The sequence below is a fragment of the Bison bison genome, unplaced genomic scaffold (assembly GCF_000754665.1).
Source record: "Bison bison bison isolate TAMUID 2011002044 unplaced genomic scaffold, Bison_UMD1.0 scf7180017855082, whole genome shotgun sequence".
In the NCBI taxonomy this organism is placed as follows: domain Eukaryota; kingdom Metazoa; phylum Chordata; class Mammalia; order Artiodactyla; family Bovidae; genus Bison; species Bison bison.
This window is the reverse complement of record NW_011485655.1, coordinates 13,297-13,522: the sequence shown is the minus strand read 5'-3', so window position 1 is coordinate 13,522 and position 226 is coordinate 13,297.

The window sequence follows — 226 nt, the reverse complement described above, 5'->3', positions numbered from 1 at the left end:
GCATCTTGATGAAAGTGAAAGTGGAGAGTGAGAAAGTTGGCTTAAAGCTCAACATTCAGAAAACGAAGATCATGGCATCTGGTCCCATGTCAGACACTTAGAAGTAAAGTGTCAGACTTTATTTTTATGGGCTCCCAAATCACTGCAGATGGTGACTGCAGCCTTGAAATTAAAAGACGCTTACTCCTTGGAAGGAAAGTTATGACCAACCTAGATAGCATATTCA